Source organism: Arachis ipaensis, chromosome B8 (genome assembly GCF_059453495.1).
Source record: "Arachis ipaensis isolate K30076 ecotype BB chromosome B8, ASM5945349v1, whole genome shotgun sequence".
In the NCBI taxonomy this organism is placed as follows: Eukaryota; Viridiplantae; Streptophyta; class Magnoliopsida; order Fabales; family Fabaceae; genus Arachis; species Arachis ipaensis.
In genome coordinates this window covers 105,840,433-105,860,557 of record NC_142443.1, presented here as the reverse complement: position 1 = coordinate 105,860,557, position 20,125 = coordinate 105,840,433, and the positions used below count along the sequence as shown (strand labels likewise).

At 36.6% G+C, this 20,125-nt stretch overlaps 1 non-coding gene across 1 annotated transcript; it reads right to left on the bottom strand.

Annotated features, from left to right (window-relative positions):
- Positions 1-18,993: 18,993 nt before the first annotated feature.
- On the bottom strand, positions 18,994-19,101 carry LOC148549128 (small nucleolar RNA R71). Its single transcript, XR_015897739.1, has one exon. It is a non-coding gene; the product is annotated as a small nucleolar RNA R71 (small nucleolar RNA).
- Between the last annotated feature and the right edge of the window lie 1,024 nt (positions 19,102-20,125).

Genomic DNA, 20,125 nt, shown 5'->3' with positions numbered 1-20,125 from the left:
CTCTCACTTCTCTCTAGAATTAGGATTAGGATTAGGTTTAGTTCTTAGATCTAGATTTTAATTCATCTTCTTCTACTTCTATCTTCTCAATTACTTGTTGTTACATTCATTCTTCTTCCATTCTTTTATTGTAATTTTCTTTATGTTGTTCTTATACTTTGTTGTAGATCTACTATTGTTCCTTCCATTTTCTTTCAATTCAATAAGAGGTAATTCATGATGATTGTTCTTCTTTGCTTTTCTATTGTTGATCTCTTGCCTTTGTAGTTAGATCTCTCTTTAATTCTTGCAATTTATGTTGTTTACTTTTATTGCCTTTTATGTGTTTGTTGAAATGCCTCTTCTAGATATGGTATATGTTTTGTTCCTCTTGGCCTAGGTAGAGTAATTAGTGACACTTGAGTTATCTAATTCCTTTGTTGATTGATAATTCGAGAGATTGCTAATTGGTTTGGAGTGCACTAAAGCTAGTCTTTCCTTGGGAGTTGGCTAGGACTTGTGGCTCAAGTCAATTCATCCACTTGACTTTTCTTTAATTAGTAAGGGTTAACTAAGTGGTAGCAATGAACAATTCTCATCACAATTGAGAAGGATAACTAGGATAGGACTTCTAGTTCTCACATCTTGCCAAGAGCCTTTTATAGTTGTTAGTTTATTTTCATTGCCATTTACTTTTCATGCTTCTTATCCAAAACCCCAAAATAACTCATAACCAATAACAAGACACTTTATTGTAATTCCTAGGGAGAACGACCCGAGGTTTGAATACTTCGGTTTATAAATTTTAGGGGTTTGTTACTTGTGACAAACAAATTTTTGTATGAAAGGATTATTGTTGGTTTAGAAGCTATACTTTACAACGAGATTTCAATTGTGAATTTCTAAACCGTCAAAAATCCAATCGTCACCTCCCTCAAGATCGAACCTATCCTATCCACCTCAGGACAAAGAAAGGGAACCCAAGAAAAAAATAGGAGCCAGGAGTAGAGAAACCTCAAAAATATCACAACTACACTCCTTTCAGGGTCTCCCTAGTGGACGTTTATAGAGAGATATGTCACAGGGAAAAACTTCCACCACCTCGTCCGATTAAGCACAAGAAAGCTAGAAGTCAGATAGAATATTGTGAGTATCATAAGCTCTATGGCCATTCCACCAACGAATACTATGACCTAAAAAGCGTCATAGAAAATTTGGCCAGAGAAGGCCGACTTGATAGATACCTGGCAGACAAGTCGGACGATCCGAGAAAAAGAAGAAGGGATGAAGAAGGGGGACGACCCGAACATCCTTCTCACACCCTGGAATGACACATCCATATGATTAATGGAGGATTTGCAGGAAGAGAAATGTTAAAATCATCCCAAAAAAGACACTTCAAAGAAGTATACCAGGTCGGGGTGAGCAATCAACTGATCGACCAGCCCACCATCTCTTTCACTAAAGAAGATGCACAAGGCCTACTGTCTGGGAACGATGACCCAATGGTGATAACACTGATCCTGGCCAATGCTAACCTTCACTGCACCTTCATAGATCAAGGAAGTTCAACTGACATCCTGTTCAAACCCGCTTTTGACAAGCTCGGGTTAGAAGAAAAAGACTTAAAGGCCTACCCTCATAGCCTGTACGGACTAGGAGACACCTCGATCCGACCTCTTGCTTACATCCCATTATACACCACCTTCGGAAAGGGTACTAGGTCAAGGACCTTGAGTATCGACTACACTGTAGTCGACGTAAACTCAGCCTACAATGCTCTAATAGATCCAAACACCCTAAATAAACTTGCAGTTGTTGTCTTTATTCCTTACCTTTGTATGAAATTTCCTACCCCCAAAGGGATTGCCACTATCAAAGGAGACCAAAAGCTAGCTAGGAAGTGCTACAATGAGAGCCTCACTTTGAAAGGAAACTCAGGAGGCAAGGAAGTCAACACCATCGAATTGGAGGGAGTACGAGTTCGTGAAGAATTATGTCCTCAACCCGAAGGCAAAATTGAAGATATACTAATTGGAGACCATCCTAGCAAGACAACGAGTATAAGGGCAAACTTAAAAGAGAGCCTGAAGAAGCAACTCGTTGACTTGTTAAGATAAAACTCCGACCCTTTTTTTTTCTGGAAAGCTTTTGACATGCCCGGCATAGATCCCGACCTGATGTGCCATAAGCTTGCTGTATACCCAGGTTCCCGACCTGTTCAGCAGAAGCGCAGGAAGCTCGGGCCAGAGTGAATACAGGTTGTAGAAGAGCAGGTGCAGGCCTTGCTAGGAGCAGGATTTATAAGGGAGGTAAAATATCCGCTTTGGCTGACCAACGTTTTATTGGTAAAAAAGTAAAACGGTAAATGGAGAATGTGTGTTGATTACACTGATCTCAACAAAGCCTGCACTAAAGATTCTTATCTACTCCCCCACTTTGATGCTCTGGTCGACTCAGCCTCAGGCTACAGATATCTTTCCTTCATGAATGCCTACTCGGGGACGCCCACGTATTGTTGATTTCTGTTTTCTATTGTGCATATATTATGGCGTCTAGCTTTGCGACGATTGCTAGTGATCATGTACTGATGGTGTTCTTAACCATATCGATACATTCGCAGGTACAGTATGCAATAGGAAACCTTATCTAAGACTGGTTCTCAAGTAATGTCAGGTTGTATGGTGTAAACCAAAACATGAGATCATGGCCTGCATAAGACAGACATACATCATATTTGGTTGCTCATATTTTTGTGTTGTGTATTTCTGTGAATGTATGTAAGGTTTTGGTTGATTGCTTTTCTATTCTTTATTTTCTAAAGTTGTATATGTTCTATTGCTTGTTTGTTGTATAATAAAGAATAAAGTGAACCTAATTAACTATCCCGACCCTACTAAGGACTCCCCGATAGAGGCGAAAGCACCTTTCCACGACCGCTAGAGAGAAAGACCAAAAGAAGGACCATAGGGTTGCTATTGTTTTGAAGCCGTCTTGTTTAGATACAAATGAAGACATAGAGTGTCTTTCTCTCACTTTTGTGATCTTAGAGGGGAATAAACTTATAGTGGAAATTAGGTTAGCCTGGATTCCAGTTTAGGGGCTTTTTGAATTGGCCAGGACCTGGGATGTCATGTGTGTGTGTGTGTGTTATCTAACTATGCCAGGAATGTTCTAACTGGATACTATACGAAGTTGATGACATATCACCGTATATTTGGGTTCCTATATGTATTTATGAGATGCTCATGAATATTTCTATCTTATCTTGTGACTGTTATTATATCTGTTGTTGATGTGCGTTGACCTAATATTTTTTTAAAAGGAAAAGGTTTCCTATAAAATCGACAACGTGTTAACTACGATCAGGCTCATATTCATTAAATAATAGATAATAATTAGGAAGACAAGTTGGTAGCACTCAGTTTTTGATATGATCTAGACATACAGAAAATTGGGCTATTATAACTTAATGAGTGGATATTTTATATGCTTTTTGGCATCATTTTCATATAGTTTTTAGTATGTTTTGTTTAAGTTTCTTTAAGTTTTCATAGGTTTTAGTGCAAAATTCATATTTTTGGATTCTACTTTGAGTTTGTGTGTTTTTATGTAATTTCAGGTATTTTCTGGCTAAAATTGAAGAGTTGGAGCAAAAGTCTGATTCAGAGATAGAGCAAGTGCTGTAGATGCTGTCAGGATCTGACCTCCTTGCACTCGAAAGAGCATTTCTACAAGATAACCTTAGCTTGCTTCAAATCACAATTTCGCGCACCACAACTATCAAGAAAATTGGATATTAATGACTCAAGATCACCCAAGTTCTCAACCCAAGCCAAGAGTGCAAAATCTACTCTATAACTAAGTAAGGTATTTTATCAAACACTTGGTCGATATAAAAGAAAAGCATTATAAATTGCGTGAATTAATAAAATCTATAACTTCGCAATACAAGAGAGCAATCATAACAACTCAATTAAGTAATAATAAAATATCAAACATCAAATTGCATTAAGAGAAAATGATAATTCAACAATGTTTCATAAACTAAAAATAGCAAAATAGAGAAAACAACAAGAAATTCTGAGAAATTAGAGTAGCAAAAAAAGAAATTATTAACTAAAAACTACAATTAACAAATTTAAATCCTAGAACTGGAAAGAAAATTTAAGAAAATTCTTGAATTCTAGGGAAAATTTGGAGCTTCCCTCTCTAGAATTCAAAGTAAAAAATCCTAAAAAAACTAAAAACTAAGACTACTTGGCTGATCGTCTCTCAATCCTTGCTTCAAATGCTTTAGAAATGAGTTGGATTGTGTCCAAAATGGGCTAGAAATCGCGAGTCACGTGCCATTTTAAGTAAGGAACGAGATTGAAATGATGCATATGCACGCATGCTGCGTGCTCACGAATGAAAAAAGATGCGTACGCATGATTGATAGCTTTGGTCAACTTCATTTCTTCATGAATTCTCCACATTTTTGGCTTTTACACAATCTTTCCAAGCCATCATTGCCTTTTAAACCTTAAATCACTCAAACAAACATACCAAGACATCGAATGGAATAGAAGTGAAATTAATTTGACAATTTACAAGTCCAAAAAGCATGTTTTTAACAATTAAGCAAATTAGAAAAATATTAACAAAAGCCTTCAATTACAATGAATAAGTGCAATTTACTATTTTCAATCTAAAATTCATGAAAAATGGATATCATGCATCATTTAGGCTTTATAGCATATATAACGGGAATTTAGCTAACCTAACACTGACCTCAAATTCAAGCTTTCTAATAATCTCTTGGGGACTTTCTAACACATTTCACACATATATTTTGTAACCATCCAACCCCATGAGGCCTGAGATTTCTTATTCCTTATGACGTTCACCGACATGCATAGGTTTAAGTATATATGTGGCATAAGTAGTAAGTTAAAATTATAATCCGTGGTGTTAAAACTTTTTGGCTTTTCCCAAACGATAAGTTTTGGGTAATTAATTAATTACCGCTATAATCAAATTTCTTTTATTTTATTAATTTATTAAGTTCACTGAATAATAAATTAGCAGAGGAACAATCCTAGATGCATCATCAATCAATAATTGGTACATGATCACAATTTCTATTCTTAACCCAAAATACTCTTGCCATAGGATAAATCAAACTAATGCTTTAGTCATTCTTATGAAAAACCCTAAGATCAACTAAACCATTAGTTCACCAAAGCCAATTATAATTTAACCATGATTAGAAGAAACAATGTCACTCCTTTCTTTTCCATTATTTCCACAGACAATACATCTTTCCCCCTTCTCGAACCATGATTTCATCTCATTGTTAACTAACCTAGTGGATGCTTAGTCAATAAACTCAAGTACATGTGTTGCCTTATTCACCAACATCAGCCACGAAACACACATGCAAGCTTACACCTGTTCTTCACTTCATTATCCTCACTTCATTTATTCATTTGTTCACACACAATATGCAAAAAGGAAGAGAGAAAGAGTGAATACCAAAGTGACCCAGAAAACACGGTTGGCTTGCCATCTTCCTCTTCCCTTCAATTTCGATAGGAGCTTGGAGAATGTAGCCCTCCTCTTCCTCCATCAACCCTTGTAGCATTGAAATTATTTACTGGGTAAGCTAGCCTTGGCTCCCCCTCTCTTCTATCTAATTCGGTTTCACCATTATTGAACAATTCAGCCTTGTTCTTTCTTCTAGTTTGTGAAGCTCAAGGGAAGTTCCTCTAGTCTCTCTATTCCACTGAGCCATTTGGTCAGAGAGGGTGAGAGTTGCATCTCCTCTTTTATGGTGGTTAGGGTTCGGCCCCAAGGCTTTAATGATAATGATGAATGAAATTAAATTATGATGCATTAGGTGTTCTAGCTGAGAAAGTGAGCTTAGGAGCAAAGCATATCAATTTTCAACATCACCAAGTAAGGGTTAGGATAATTTGATTGTTATTTTTGTGGTTGTGCCTGTGATGAGAATTGATGAAGTATTATTTTCTTGACTAGTGATAAATATGGTTCTAGTATGTGTTTGAATGATGGATAGGGTATATGAATTGTTATGTTTGGTATAATGCTAAAAGGTGTAAGCTTGACTTTGTTTAGGTACTTGAAATGATGAAATTTATTGAATTTATTTTCTTGGAATGTGTTGGCTGTGAAAGAAACTCTAAACAACTGAAAAAAAGGTTAGAAGTGTGATTTTTGGAAGGATTATAGGTTTAAGTATGGAATATGGTATGTAAGGTTGCTAAAAAAGTCTAGGCAGGATTTCTACATAATTTGGTAGTAGAATAGAACCGTTTCTGGGGGCATACTAGGTCCTATTTTTGAATGAAACCATTTTTTCATTAAACGTTAATATGTTTTGAGCACCTCATAAAAAATTCAGATTTTATTGATGAGTAGTTTGAGAGAAATGAATTTTTAAAGATTAATGATTTCTGCAGAAAATTCTATTTCTCTACTGCAGAAGCACCAAATTCTAACCCACCTAATTTATAATTCTGATGAGTTTTGAGCTGAAATTAATGGCATTTTTAATCTTTATGATCCCAAAATCGATAGTTAAAATTTCGTGTCAAAACATTTTTTAACCAATTAGTTATGTTGCAAAGAGTGAAGGTAGCTCGCTGGATTTTGAAAACAGAATTCTGAAAAGCAGGGCTATATTCCTAAGCTCATAACTTTTTCATATAACATGGTATTAATCTAAACTTTAGTTTTCTGGAAATCCAGAAGAGTCTTGTTTAAGGACATGAATTTTGAAAGATAATGGGTGAGAATTGGATTTTTAGTGAATTTAACAAATCTACTGCCCCTGTCGTTCCTTGCTGCATTTTCTCAAAAACAATAACATCATCCTTTTTAAGCAATAGCACCAATTTAAACTATGACCAAATTACCTCAATACCAAGCTTTAGGATCTAAAATAGTCATATTAGGATAACGAAGAAAGTTTTAAAGTCAACGGATGATGCGGATGTATGTATAATTAGGCGGTGGTGCGGAGGTATGTATAACTGGGCAGTGATGCGGAGGTATGTTTTATAGTGTTGGTGATGTGGAGGCATAATAGAGAGAAATGAAATGAGAAAACATGTATAAAAGAGATAATCAAAACGAATAGTAAATTATGAAAAGTGTATGTTAAATGGGCCTTGTGTCAAACTGCTAATGCGAAAGTGCCTCCCTAATGGATAGCTTAAGATTGTTAATGCGGGAATGTTCGCCAAACTGATAGCACTGTTCCTTAATGTGATGCACATTAAAATGTTCTTATGATGAGGCCTAACTAACATAGGTAACCAAGATTCCAAGGTATCTAACTGACACAGTAAAGGGACCATATTCGGGGTTCACTCCGAGTAACGTCAGGTTACGGGTAGACAACCGACGCATGAGTTCATGGCCTGCGCTAGGAACAGGCATGCATAATTTTGTTTGTGCATATGACCTTCTTGTGAATTATTTATTGCCAATTCCTATTTGTCTATACTATTTACTTTTTGTATGTATGTTTGTGCCCTGTGTTTCTGTGTTTGTTCTTTTTCTGTTTCACGACAACTTAGAGACAAAGACCTTAGACTCCCCTTTTACCTTGCTGAGAACTCTAAGTTCTCACCCTTCCTCTCTTTCTTTCTCCCACTCCCCAGATGGGTTCAGCAAAGGAGTCTGTTGAGTTTCAGGTTTTGATACATCGCCCACATTTTGACCTCGGTATGTCGTATGTATTCACTCTAACTTAAGACCATTCGGGTGATTGACCTAGCTAACTTTTTACTCCTTTTGATGATCAATAGTATTACTTTTTCCTTACTTCTGTAGTACTTTTAGAGGGGTAAGACCTTTCAGTAGTAGGGTTCCAGTTTAGGAAACCCGTGTGAGGGTTGGGACTCACTTCCTCTTTTGTATATGTATATATAACTTGGTGTAGTTCTAAGTTTTCTGATAGATGACATGTATCTCCAAACTTAGCTCCCGTGTACATTTGTATATATGTAAATATGCTTATGTTATGTCATCATGTATTTACCAATGACGTAGCTTAAAGTGTTAACCTATCGAGTAGCTTAACGATATTTCAGGAGAAATAATTTAATCACGCTAAACTGATGAAGGCTTATATTAACATTTATGAAATTCGAGTCTAGAGCCAAGTAGGTCCATACGACATGTAACACCTGAATGTTTGGCATTGGTCATGACGTGTCAAAGGTTGGGGGTTACAAGTTGGTATCAGAGTAGTTCGTCCTTTGAGCCTTGGGATGGACTGTCTATACTTCCTTGCATACTCTAAATCATTTTATACCATGCAGTTAGGATATTTTGTAATATATTCTGCATGAGGGTCTATGAACATCTATTGTAGTAATATTAATACTTAATTTTGATATATTAAGATTGATCACCTTAATATTGATTGTTAGGTATTAATAGGACTCAAATGGCTGCGAATAGGCGACGACGCTCTCGAGTGGAGGGAACAAGCGAGGGAACTATCCTCGATGCAGTGGCTATTCTCGAATCTGTAAACGCCATGGCCGCTGCTATACGTGACTCAATAGATGCTACCAACCGAGTAGCTGAACGTCTTAATCGCCATAACGGAGCTGAAAATAACCATGAGCCAATGACTTTAGCCTCTTTCTTGAAGATAAATCCACCACAATTCATGGAAACACTAGTGCTTCGTGAGCTAATGACTGTTTTAAAGAGATAGGACGGTCAATGCGAGCACAACAAGTCCCTGAAGGATAGCGAGTGGAATTTACTACTTACATGCTGAGAAATGATGCACAACATTGCTGGCAGAGAGTACTTTAACTACTAGAAAGGGAAGCTATTAACATCACTTGGGAGAAATTTTCAGCTGAATTTTATAAATAGTATTTCCCTTAGTGTTTTCGTGCCGCTAAGGAATGAGAGTTGCTTCCTCTGAGACAAGGGAACATGAAAGTTACTGAGTATACTCGCAAGTTTGAAGAGTTATACCGGTTCTCAAATGTTTGTCAGAGGGCACCAGCTGCATTTGAGAAATGGAAGTGTATTAAGTTTGAAGGAGGACTTAGGAAAGAACTGTTAGCTCATGTGGGCCCAATAGGAATCCAGAATTTTGCAGAATTAGTTAACAAGAGCCAACTGACAGAGGAATGCATCAGGAAGCTAGTGGCAGCATAAACTAATCAAAAGAACCTTTCATCAAGGGACTTCCATCGTAACCTCACCCCTCAAAGAAGAAACTTCAAAGTAACTCAACAGTCAAATTTGGGTAAACAACCGTAATCGACCCAACCAAAACTGATATCCGCTGTGTGTGAAAAGAATCATGGGGCAAACCCTGCCTGCTGAAGTCTGGGATTTGCTATAACTGCGGTAAGCCTGGACACATAACCAAAGAATACACGACGAAGGGCCGAACTTGTTTTTCCTGGACAACAACACCCAAGGAGGGTGTTAGTCGTAGATGCAGGAAAAACTACCGAAATCGATCTCTTCCCTCGAGGTAACGAAATTTTGAGGGCAAAATTTTTTTTAAGGGGGTAGAATGTAACCACCCTACCCCATGAGGCCTGAGATTTCTCATTCCTCATGACGTTTGCCAACACGCATAGGTTTAAGTATATATGCAGCATAGGTAGTAAGTTAAAATTATAATCTGTGGTGCTAAAACCTTTTAGCTTTTCTGGAACGATAAGTTTTGGATAATTAATTAATCATCGCTATAATCAAATTTTTTTTATTTTATTAATTTATTAATTTCACTAAATAATAAATTAGCTAAGGAATAATCCTAGATGCATCATCAATCAACAATTGGTACATGATCACAATTTCTATTCTTAACCCAAAATACTCTTGCCATAGGATAAATCAAATTAATGCTTTAGTCATTCTTATGAAAAAAACCTAAGATCAACTAAACCATTACTTCACCTAAGCCAATTATAATTTAACCATGATTAGAAGCAACAATGTCACTCCTTTCTTTTCCATTATTTCCAAAGACAACACCTCTTTCCCCCCTTCTCAAACCATGATTTCATCTTATGGTTAACTAACCTAGTGGATGCTTAGTTAATAAACTCAAGTACATGTGTTGCCTTATTCACCAACATCAGCCACTAAACACACATGCAAGCTTACACCTGTTCTTCACTTCATTATTCTCACTCCATTTATTCATTTGTTCACACATAATCTGCAAAAAGGAAGAGAGAAAGAGTGAAGACTGAAGTGACCCAGCAAACACAGTTAGCTTGCCATTTTCCTCTTCCCTTCAATTTCAATAGGAGCTTGAAGAATGTAGCCCTCCTCTTCCTCCATCAACCCTTGTAGCATTGAAATTCTTTACTGGGTAAGCTAGTCTCGGCTCCCCCTTTCTTCTATCTAATTCGGTTTCACCATTATTGAACAATTCAGCCTTGCTCTTTCTTCTAGTTTGTGAAGCTCAAGGAAAGTTCCTCTAGTCTCTCTATTCCACTGAGCCATTCGATCAGAGAAGGTGAGAGTTGCATCTCCTCTTTTCTGGTGGTTAGGGTTCAGCCCCAAGGCCCTAATTATAATAATGAATGAAATTAAACTATGATGCATTAGGTGTTGTAGCTGAGAAAGTGAGCTTAGGAGCAAAGCATATCAATTTTCGACATCACCAAGAGAAGGTTAAGATAATTAGATTGTTATTTTGTGGCTGTGCCTGTGATGAGAATTGATGAAGTATTATATTCTTGACTAATGATAAATATGATTTTAGTATGTGTTTGAATGATGGATAGGGTATATGAATTGTTATGTTTGGTATAATGCTGAAAGGTGAAAGCTTGACTTTGTTTAGGTACTTGAAATTGTGAAATTTATTGAATTTGTTTTTTTGAACTGTGTTGGCTATGAAAGCATCTCTGAACAACTAAAGAAAGGTTATAAGTGTGATTTTTGGAAGGGTTATAGGTTTAAGTATGAAATATGGTACGTAAGGTTGCTGAAAAAGTCTAGACAGGATTTCTACATAATTGGCAGTAGAATATAACCATTTCTGGAAACCAACTAGGTTTTATTTTTGAATGAAACCATTTTCCCATGAAACTTTAACATGATTTTAGCGTCTCATAAAAAATTTAGTTTTTATTGATGAGTAGTTTGGGAGAAATGAATTTTTAAAAATTGATGGTTTCTGCAGAAAATCCTGCTTCTCTACTGCAGAAGCACCAACTTCTAACCCACCTAATTTTCAATTCTGATGAGTTTTTGAGCTGAAACCAACGGCATTTTTAAGCTTTGTGAGTCTAAAATCTTCCGTTTAAATTTCGTGTCAAAAGTATTTTTAACAAATTAGTTACATTGCAAAAAGTGAGGGTAGCTCGCTGGATTTTGAAAATAGAACTCTGAAAATCATGGCTGTGTTCCTGAGCTCATAACTTTTTCATGTGACATGGTATTAATCTGAAATTTAGTTTTCTAGAAAGCTGGAAGAGTCTTGTTTAAGGACATGAATTTTGAAAGACAATGGGTGAGAATTGATTTTTAGTGAATTTAACAAATTTACTGCCCCTGCCGTTCGTTGCTGCATTTTCTCAAAAGCAATAACAACATCCTTTTTAAGCAATAGCACCAGTTTAAACTATGATCAAATTAACTCAATACCAAGATTTAGGTTCTAAAATATTAGTATTAGGACAACTAAGGAAGTTTTAAGGTCAATGGTGATGCATAAGTATGTATAATTAGGCGGTGGTGCGGAGGTATGTATAGCTAGGCGGTGATGCGGAGGTATGTTTTATAGTATTGGTGATGTGGAGGCATAATAGAGAGAAATGAAATGAGAAAACATGTATGAAAGAGATAATCAAAATGAATAGTAAATTATGAAAAGTGTATGTTAAATGGGTCTTGTGCCAAACTGCTAATGTGAAAGTGTCCGCCTAGCGGATAGCTTGAGATTTCTAATGCAGTAATGCAGTAATGCTCACTTCACTGATAGCACTATTCTTTACTGTGATGCACATTAAAATGTTATTGTGATGAGGCCTAATTGACACGGGTAACCGTGATGGCAGGGTGTCTAACTGACACCGTAAAGGGACCATATTCGGGGTTCACTCCGAGTAACGTCGGGTTGCGGGTAGACAACCGACGCATGAGCTCATGGCCTGCGCTAAGAACATGCATGCATCATCTTGTTTGCGCGTGTGAATGATGAGCGGATAATTTATACGCTTTTTGGCATTGTTTTTAGTATGTTTTTAGTATATTTTAGTTAGTTTTTATTATATTTTTATTAGTTTTTATTTAAAATTCATTTTTTCAGACTTTAATATGAGTTTGTGTATTTTTCTGTGATTTCAGGTATTTTCTGGCTGAAATTGAGGGACCTGAGCAAAAATCTGATTCAGAGGCTGAAAAAAAACTGCAGATGCTGTTGGATTCTGACCTCTCTGCACTCAAAGTGGCTTTTCTGGAGCTACAGAAGCCCAATTGGCGCGCTCTTAATTGCGTTGGAAAGTAGACATCCTGGGCTTTCCAACAATATATAATAGTTCATACTTTTCCCAAGATTTGATGGCTCAAACCGGCGTTCAAAGTCAGTATAGAAATTCTGGCGTCAAAACGCCAGAACTAGCATAAAAGCTGGAGTTAAACGCCCAAACTGGCACAAAAGCTGGCGTTTAACTCCAAGAAAAGTCTCTACACATGGAAGCTTCAATGCTCAGCCCAAGCACACACCAAGTGGGCCCGAAAGAAGATTTCTGCATTAATTACTTATTTCTGTAACCCTAGGCTACTAGTTATCTATAAATAGGACCTTTTGCTATTGTATTTTTAGACTTTTGGATACCTTTTGATCTCTGGACGTTTAGTTCTTAGATCATGGAGGCTGGCCATTTGGTCATGCCTAGACCTTGTTCTTATGTATTTTCAACGGTGGAGTTTCTACACACCATAGATTAAGGTGTGGAGCTCTGCTATTCTTCATGAATTAATATAATTACTATTGTTTTTCTATTCAATTCACGCCTACTTCTTCTCTAAGATATTCATTCGTTCTTCAACTTGATGAATGTGATGATCCGTGACACTCATCATCATTCTCACCTATGAACATGTGCCTGACAACCACCTCTGTTCTACTAGCAATGGCTTGAATGCGTATCTCTTGGGTTTCTAATCTAAGATTGGAACCTTCGTGGTATAGGCTAGAATTATTGGCGGTCATTCTTGAGGTCCGAAAAGTCTAAACCTTGTTTGTGGTATTCCGAGTAGGATCTGGGAAGGGATGACTGTGACGAGCTTCAAACTCGCGATTGTTGGGCGTGTGACAGATGCAAAAGGATCAATGGATCCTATTCCAACATCATCGAGAACCGACAGATGATTAGCCGTGCGGTGACAGCGCATTTGGAACATTTTCACTGAGAGGACGGGAAGTAGCCATTGACAACAGTGATGCCCAACATAAAGCTTGCCATGGAAGGGAGTATGAATGATTGGATGAAGGCAATAGGAAAGCAGAAGTTTAGGAGGAACAAAGCATCTTCATACGCTTATCTGAAATTCCTACCAAGGAATTACATAAGTATCTCTATCTTTATTTTATATTTTATCCATATTCTAATTATCAATTCTCCATAACCATTTGAATCTGCCTGACTGAGATTTACAAGATGACTATAGCTTGCTTCAAGCCGACAGTCTCCGTGGGATCGACCCTTACTCATGTAAGGTATTACTTGGACGACCCAGTGCACTTGCTGGTTAGTTGTGCGGAATTGTGACAAAGTGTGATTCACGTTTGAGAGCTCCAAGTCTTTGGTGCCATTGTTGATGATCACAATTTCGTGCACCAGTGAACTTCTTGTGAATTATTTATTGCCATTTCCTATTTGTCTATACTATTTACTTTTTGTGTGTATGATTGTGCCCTGTGTTTCTATGTTTGTTCTTTATCAGTTTCATGACAACTTAGAGACAAAGACCTTAGGCTCCCCTTTTACCTTGCTGAGAACTCTGGATTCTCACCCTTCTCCTCTTTCTTTCTCCCCCTCCCCAGATGGGTTTGGCAGAGGAGTCCGTTGAGTTTCGGGTTTCAGTACATTGCCCACATTTCGACTTCGGCATGTCATACGTATTCACTCTAGCTGAAGACCATTCCGGAGATTGACCTAGTTGACTTTTTACTCCTTTCGATGATCAATAGTATTACTTTCCCCTCACTTTTGTAGTACTTTTAGAGGGGTAGGACCTCTTAGTAGTTTGGTTCCAGTTTAGAAAACCCGTGTGAGGGTTGGGACTGACTTCCTCTTTTTTATATGTTTATATAACTTGGTTTAGTTCTAAGTTTTTTTATAGATGACATGTATCTCCAAACTTAGCTCTAGTGTACATTTGTATATATGTAAATTTGCTTATTTTCTGTTATCATGTATTTACCTATGACGTAGCTTAAAGTGTTAACCTTGTGAGTAGCTAAAAGATATTTCACGAGAAATAATCTAATCACGCTAAACTTATAAAGGCTTATATTAACATTTGTTTATGAAATCCGAGTCCAGAGTTCTGAGCGGATATTTTATATGCTTTTTGCCATCATTTTCATATAGTTTTTAGTATGTTTTATTTAAGTTTTATTAAGTTTTCATAAGTTTTAGTGCAAAATCCACATTTTTGGATTCTACTTTGAGTTTGTGTATTTTTATGTAATTTCAGGTATTTTCTGGCTGAAATTGAGGAGCTGGAGCAAAAGTATGATTCAGAGGCAGAGAAAGCACTGCAGATGTTGTCTGGATCTGACCTCCTTGCACTCAAAAGAGCTTTATAGAAGTCCAAATGGAGCGTTCTCAACGGCTATGGAAAGCTAACATTCAGAGCTTTCCAGAAATATATAATAGTTTATACTTTGCTTCAGAATTGAAGGCCCAAAACTGGCGTTCAACGCCAGCCTCCTGCCCTATTCTGGCATCCAGCACCCAAAGGAGAAGAGACCAGCATCCAACGCCTATAAAGTACTCCCTAGCCAGCATTCAATACCCTAGAAGCCTCCTAACACGTGGATCTCAATCAAGCTCAGTCCAAACACTCACCAAGTGGGCCCCAAAAGTGAATTTTAGCACTACAAGACTGTTTTACCCTTCTTATGTAATCCTTAGTCATTAGTTTAGTATATATAGAACAAGGATCACCCTTGTTCAGGACTGATGAGCGGAAAATTTATACGCTTTTTGGCATTATTTTTACATAATTTTTAGTATGATTTAGCTAATTTTTAGTATATTTTTATTAGTTTTTAAATAAAATTCACATTTCTGGACTTTACTATGAGATTGTATGCTTTTTTGTGATTTCAGGTAATTTCTGGCTGAAATTGAGGGACTTGAGCAAAAATCAGATTCAGAGGTTGAAGAAGGACTGCAGATGCTGTTGGATTCTGACCTCCCTGCACTCAAAGTGGATTTTCTGGAGCTACAGAACTCCAAATGGCGCGCTCTCAATTGCGTTGGAAAGTAGACATTCAGAGCTTTCCATCAATATATAATAGTCCATACTTTTCCCGAGTTTAGATAACGCAAACTGGCGTTTAACGCCAGTTCCATGCTGCATTCTGGAGTTAAACGCCAGAAACAGGTTGCAAAGTGGAGTTAAACGCCAGAAACAGGTTACAAACTGGCATTCAACTCCAAAAGAAGCCTCTACACGTGTAAAGCTCAATGCTCAGCCCAAGCACACACCAAGTGGACCCCAGAAGTGGATTTCTGCATCATTTACTTATCTCTGTAACCCTAGTAACTAGTTTAGCATAAATAGGACTTTTTACTATTGTATTTACATCTTTTGTTCATCTTTGGATTATCTTTTGATCCTTTGATCATGCTTAGGGGGCTGGCCTCTCGGCCATGCCTGGACCTTGTTCTTATGTATTTTCAACAGTAGAGTTTCTACACACCATAGATTAAGGTATGGAGCTCTGCTGTTCCTCATGAATTAATGCAAAGTACTATTGTTTTTCTATTCAATTCAAGCTTATTCCTATTCAAAGATATTCATTCGCACCCAAGAACATGATGAATGTGATGATTATGTGACGCTCATCACCATTCTCACCTATGAACGCGTGCCTGACAACCACTTTCGTTCTACATGAAGATGAGATAGAATGAATATCTCTTAGATATCTAATACAGAGGACCGAGTCCAAGATATTAGAATCTTCGTGGTATAAGTTAGAACCCATGGACGGCCATTCCCGAGATCTGGAAGGTCTAAACCTTGTCTGTGGTATTCCGAGTAGGATATGGGAAGGGATGGCTGTGACAAGCTTCAAACTCGCGAGTGCTGGGCGTAGTGACAGACGCAAAAGGATAGTAAATCCTATTCCAGTATGATCGAGAACCGACAGATGATTAGCCATGCAGTGACAGCGCATTGGACCATTTTCACAGAGAGGACGGGATGTAGCCATTGACAACGGTGATGCCCAACATAAAGCTTACCATGGAAAGGAGTATGAAGGATTGGATGAAGACAGCAGGAAAGCAGAGGTTCAGGAGGAACAAAAGCATCTCTATACGCTTATCGGAAATTCTCACCAATGAATTACATAAGTATCTCTATCTTTATTTTACGTTTTATTTGTCTTTTAATTATTATAACTCTATAACCATTTGAATCCGCCTGACTGAGATTTACAAGGTGACCATAACTTGCTTCAAGCCGACAATCTCCGTGGGATCGACCCTTACTCACGTAAGGTTTATTACTTGGATGACCCAGTGCACTTGCTGGTTAATTGTGCGAAGTTGTGACAAAGAAGTGTGATTCACGTTTGAGAGCACCAAGTCTTTGGCGCCATTGTTGATGATCACAATTTCGTGCACCATGTTTTTGGCGCCGTTGCCGGGGATTGTTCGAGTTTGGACAACTGACGGTTCATCTTGTTGCTCAGATTAGGTAATTTTGTTTTATTTTTAAGCTTTTTATTTCTTATTTTTGAAAATAATACAAAAAAATTTCTTCTTTTTCGTTTTCCCAAAATAATTTTCGAAAAAAAAAAAACCAAAAAAAATTCTTATAAAATCATAAAAACAAAAAAAATTTATGTTTCTTGTTTGAGTCTAGTGTCAATTTGTAAGTTTGGTATCAATTGCATCTTTTTAATTTTTCTTAAAATTTTTCGAAAAATTCATGCATTGCATTCTTCATGATCTTCAAGTTGTTCTTGACAAGTCTTCTTGTTTGATCTTCAATTTTTCTTGTTTTGTGTCTTTTCTTGTTTTTCATATGCATTTTCAATTTGTTAGTATCTAAAGTTTGAAAATTTCTAAGTTTGGTGTCTTGCATGTTTTTCTTTTCTTAAAAATTTTCAAAAATAAGTCTTGATGTTCATCTTGATCTTCAAAGTGTTCTTGGTGTTCATCTTGACATTCAAAGTGTTCTTGCATGCATTAGGTGTTTTGATTCATAATTTTCATGATTTGTTTCAATTTTGTGTTTTTCTCTTTCATCATTAAAAATTTAAAAATCAAAAAAATATCTTTCCCTTATTTCACTCATAAATTTCGAAAATTTGAGTTGACTTTTTCAAATCTTTTTAAAATTTAGTTGTTTCTTATGAGTCAAGTCAAATTTTCAATTTAAAAACCTTATCTTTTTCAAAAATCAAATCTTTTTTGTTTTTCTTTCATAATTTTCGAAAATTTCAAATTGATTTTCAAGAATCTTTTTCTTATTTTGTTTCATAATTTCAAAATCTTTACTAACAATTAATGTGATTGATTCAAAAATTTTAAGTTTGTTACTTGCCTATTAAGAAAGGTTCAATCTTTAAATTTTAAAATCTTATCTTTTAAGTTTCTTGTTAGTCAAGTAATCAACTTTAATTTTCAAAATCAAATCTTTTTAAATTTCTTTTTCAAATATTTTTCAAAATAAGTTTCAATCACATCTTTTTCAAAATCAATTTCAAAATCTTTTCTAACTTCTTTTCTAACTCCTTATCTTTTCAAAAATTGATTTTCAAATCTTTTTCAATTAACTACTTAACTTTTTGTTTGATTTTAAAAGTTTACTATTTCAATCATATCTTTTTCAAAACTACCTAACTAATTCTCTCTAATTTTCGAAAATTACCTTCCTCTTTTTCAAAATTTCTTTCCAATTAAATATTTCTTTTAAATTTTAGTTTGATTTAATTTTATTTTTCTTTTTAAGTTTTCGAATTTTAACTTTAATTTCAAATTAAAAACAAAAATACTTTTATTTTAATTTATTTAATTTTCGAAATTTTCTCCCCCTCATCTCTTTCTAATTATTTTATTTATTTACTAACACTTCTCTTCATCTAAAAATTCGAACCCTTTCTTCCTCCTGGTGTTCGAATTTCTCTTCTTTTATTCTTTTCTTCTTCTACTCACATAAAGGAATCTCTATACTGTGACATAGAGGATTCCATATTTTCTTTTCTGTTTTCTTCTTTTTCATATGAGCAGGAACAAGGATAAGAACATTGTTGTTGAAGCTGATCCTGAACCTGAAATGACTCTGAAGAGGAAGCTAAGGGAAGCTAAAGCACAACTCTCTGGAGAAAATCTGACAGAAATTTTCGAAAAAGAATGAGACATGGCCGAAAATAATAACAATGCAAGGAAGATGCTTGGTGACTTTACTGCACCAAATTCTAACTTACATGGAAGAAGCATCTCAATCCCTGCCATTGGAGCAAACTATTTTGAGCTAAAGCCTCAATTAGTTTATCTGATGCAACAGAACTGCAAGTTTCATGGACTTCCATCAGAAGATCCTTTTCAGTTCTTAACTGAATTCTTACAGATCTGTGATACTGTTAAGACCAATGGGGTTGATCCCGAGGTCTACAGGCTTATGCTTTTCCTATTTGCTGTAAGAGATAGAGCTAGAATATGGTTGGACTCTCAACCTAAGGATAGCCTGAACTCTTGGAATAAGCTGGTCACAGCTTTCTTAGCCAAGTTCTTTCCTCCTCAAAAACTTAGCAAGCTTAGAGTGGATGTTCAAACCTTCAAACAGAAAGAAGGTAAATCCCTCTATGAAGCTTGGGAGAGATACAAGGAACTGACCAAAAAGTGTTCTTCTGACATGCTTTTAGAATGGACCATCCTGGATATATTCTACGATGGTTTATCTGAATTATCAAAGATGTCATTGGACCATTCTGCAGGTGGATCCATTCAACTAAAGAAAACACCTGCAGAAGCTCAGGAACTCATTGACATGGTTACAAATAACCAGTTCATGTACACTTCTGAAAGGAATCCTGTGAATAATGGGACGCCTCAGAGGAAGGGAGTTCTTGAAATTGATACTCTGAATGCCATATTGGCTCAGAACAAAATATTGACTCAGCAAGTCAATATGATTTCTCAAAGTCTGAATGGAATGCAAGCTGCATCCAACAGTACTCAAGAGGCATCTTCTGTAGAAGAAGCTTATGATCCTGAGAACCTTGCAATAGCAGAGGTGAATTACATGGGTGAACCCTATGGAAACACCTATAATCCCTCATGGAGAAATCATCCAAATTTCTCATGGAAGGATCAACAAAAGTCTTAACAAGGCTTTAACAATGGTGGAAGAAATAGGTTTAGCAATAGCAAGCCTTTTCCATCATCCACTCAGCAACAGACAGAGAATTCTCAGTAGAGTCCATCTAGCTTAGCAAATATAGTCTCTGATCTATCTAAGGCCACTATGAGTTTTATGAATGAAACAAGGTCCTCCATTAGAAATTTGGAGACACAAGTGGGCCAGCTAAGTAAAAGAGTCACTGAAACCCCTCCTAGTACTCTCCCAAGCAATACAGAAGAGAATCCAAAAAGAGAGTGCAAGGCCATTGATTTAACCATCATGGCCGAACCTACAAGGGAGGGAGAGGACGTGAATCCTAGTGAGGAAGACCTTCTGGGACGTTCAGTGACCAATAAGAAGTCTCCCTTTGAGGAACCAAAGGAATCTGAGGCTCATCTAGAGACCATAGAGATTCCATTGAACCTCCTTCTGCCCTTCATGAGCTCTGATGAGTATTCTTCTTCTGAAAAGAATGAAGACGTCACTGAAGAGCAAGTTGCTAAGTATCTTGGTGCAATCATGAAGTTGAATGCCAAATTAT